The sequence below is a fragment of the Heterocephalus glaber genome, unplaced genomic scaffold (assembly GCF_053883595.1).
Source record: "Heterocephalus glaber isolate CG9 unplaced genomic scaffold, H.glaber_assembly_v1.0 deba00000347, whole genome shotgun sequence".
NCBI lineage: Eukaryota > Metazoa > Chordata > Mammalia > Rodentia > Bathyergidae > Heterocephalus > Heterocephalus glaber.
This window is the reverse complement of record NW_028258143.1, coordinates 61,674,503-61,677,845: the sequence shown is the minus strand read 5'-3', so window position 1 is coordinate 61,677,845 and position 3,343 is coordinate 61,674,503.

The window sequence follows — 3,343 nt, the reverse complement described above, 5'->3', positions numbered from 1 at the left end:
TAGTGCATGGTGATAGATATGAGTCTAGTTTTAATCTTTGTCAGGATGAAATTCAGTTTTTCCAACAGCATTTATTAAAGAGGCTATCTTTCCTCCAATGAAGGTGGTTGGCTCCTTTGTCAAAAATGAGGTGGCTGAGTATGTCTGGAGTTGTTTCTGCATCTTCTAATCTATTCCACTGATCCTCAGGTCTGTTTCTTTGCCAGTACCATGCTGTTTTTATCACAGTAGCTTTGTAGTATAGTTTCAAGTTGGAGATTGTGATACCCCCTGCCATGTCTCTGTTGCCTAGAATAACTTTTGCTATTCTAGGTCTCTTCTGGTTCCAAATGAATTTTTGGATTGTTTTATCTAGTTCTGTGAAATATATTGTTGGAATTTCAATTGGCATCACATTAAATTTATATAGTAGTTTTGGAAGTATGGCCATTTTCACTCTATTGGTTCTTCCTACCCAGGAGCAAGAGATGTCTTTCCATTTTCTTATATCCTCTTTGATCTCTTTTTTCAGAGTGCTGTAGTTTTCATTGTAGAGGTCTTTTGCTTCCTTTGTTAGATTGAGTCCTAGATATTTCATTTTTTTTGGATGCTATTGTAAAAGGAATTGTTCCCCTAATTTCTGACTCAATGAGTATGTTATTTGTGTATAAGAAGGCTATTTTTTTTGAGTGTTGACCTTGTTTCCAGCTACTCTACTGAATCTGTCAATTAAGTCAAGAAGTCTTTTGGTGGAGTTTCTTGAGTCTTCTGGGTAAAGTATCATATCATCAGCAAATAATGAGAGATTAACTTCTTCTTTTCCTATCTTTATTCCCTTTATTTTTTTCTCTTTTCTAATTGCTGTGACTAATGTTTCCAGAACTATATTGAACAGGAGCGGTGATAGTGGGCATCCTTGTCTTGTTCCTGATTTTAGCATGAAAATTTTCAGTTGTTGATCATTTAATATGATGATGGCTGTTGATTTTTCATAGATAGCCTTAATCAGGTTGAGATAAAGACCTTCTATTCCAGTATTCTGTGGGTTTTTGTCATGAGTGGGTGTTGGATTTTGTTGAATTCTTTTTCTGCATCTATTGAGATGATCATATGATTTTTGTCCTTGGCTCTGTTAATATAGTGTATTACCTTTATTGATTTATAGATGTTGAACCGTCCTTCCATCCCTGGGATAAATCCGACTTGGTCAGCATGTATGACCTTCTTGAGGACCCTTTGTATTTTGCTTGCCAGTATCTTGTTGAGGATTTTTGCATCTATGTTTATTAGGGAAATTGGCCTGTAGTTCTCTTTTTGGGTTGGGGCTTTCCCTGGTTCTGGAATCAAAGTAACACTTGCTTCCAGGAATCAATTTGGAAGTATTGCTTCCCTTTCAATTTCCTTGATGAGTTCAAAGAGTAATGATGACAGTTCTTTAAACGTCTTGTAGAATTCAGCAGTGAAGCCATCAGGACCTAAGCTTTTCTTTGTTGGTAAATTTTGTATTACATTTTCAATTTCACTCATTATAATTGGGGTGTTGAGAATTTCTATATCTTCTTCATTTAACTTTGGCAATTTGTATGTATCTAGGAATCTGTCCATTTCTCCTGTGTTTTTCATTTTTTTAGAGTAGAGCTTCTCGAAGTAGGTATTAATGATCCTCTGGATTTCTGCTATATCTGTTGTGACTCCACCGTTTTTGTTCTTCATTGCATGGATTTGAGCCTTTTCTTTCCTTTTTTTGATAAGGTTGGCTAAAAGTTTATTGATTTTATTTATTCTTTCAAAAAACATCTCTTTGATTCATTGATTTATTTTATATCATTCTCTTAGTCTCCATTGCATTGATTTCTGCTCTGATCTTTATAATTTCCTCTCTTGTATGAGCTTTGGGTTTTTTATGCTCTTCTTTTTCTAGGAGCTTGATGTTCTGCATTAGGTTATTTTTTCGAGTTTTCTCTGTTTTCCTAATATAGGCATTCACTACTATGAATTTCCCACCTAGAACTGCTTTCATTGTGTGGGACACACTTTCTACAAAGAGTGGACAGGCTGAGAGGTGCCTAGAGAAAGACTAAGAGGGAACTACATTATTTGTCTTCAATATTTTGATGAGTACTAAAAATTCAGGTGGATTGTTCCATGCTTTTTCAGAGAGAATAACTAGATTAAAACCATATTTTGACTGTAAAAAATAGAATGTAAACCATTAGGATTTTTTCAGTAAAGTCTTCCATACAAATTGTGTATCTCATTACCGAGAATGGTTAAACCAGACATCTATAAGGCAAACTGTAAGAGATGGCTGACTATACAGTAGGAGTCTGATCCTGTGCTTTGTATATACAGTCTATATTATTGGTCAATAAAAGACTCCCTTCTTTATGTATCCCTCTTTGTCACTAAGCTATGATCTCAGTGCTAGTCTGCTTACTATTGTTTTCTTTCACATGCTACCTTCTAGTTTCTGGCCTCCCACTTCTAGTTACTGTTACCCCCTACACATACCTGTTTCCCAAAGTATAGATACCATATGTCTGTTTTGAAAACATCTAAATGGATTGATTCAGTAGTACTCCTTTGTGTCTAGTTTTTATTCAGTGCTACTTGTGATATGCATATTGTTTTTTTTCCCCATTAAGTTTATTGGTACATTTTCGGTATACAATACAGTTACATTCATCATTGGGATCTTGTACCATTACATGAGTATCTTGATTCTTATTTTTTCCCCTTCCCCTGCCCTCCCTTCACCCCCTCCACACTTCCCTATTTGCAAAGACTTTGTTTCCATTTTTTTCATTTTCTCATATTTTTTCTTTTCCCTTTTCTCCTTTCCCCTACCCCTCCCACTTCCCCTGTTCCTTTAGACCTTTTCTTTCTGTTATGCAATATCAATTATACATTTTTTTATTATAATATCAAGATCTAGGAGACATTACCATATATTTTACAGAATTTAAAAGGATATAGAAAGCATATTTCAAAAATCTTTTTTGAAATAAATTGGACAACTTCTAAGAAGTACCTTGGAAGACAAATTAATGAAACTATCTCTGGAGGAAATATAAAATTTGAATAGCACCTATTAAAGAAAGTATATTCCTAGCTTGAAAACCTACCTATATGACAACAGAAGGCTCATAAACATTTTAACTGATAAATTATATCAAACATTTAAACCAGAAAAAAAGGGAACACTTCTCCCCTCATTTTAGGAAATCAACATTGTGCTAATCCTAAAACTGGATAAAGATAATAAAAGAAAAAAGTATGAATATAGATAGAAACTTGTTTAACAAAACAAACTATTAGAAGTCAGATCTGGCAGGATGTAGAAAGTGGTTTTGTTATAGGGATG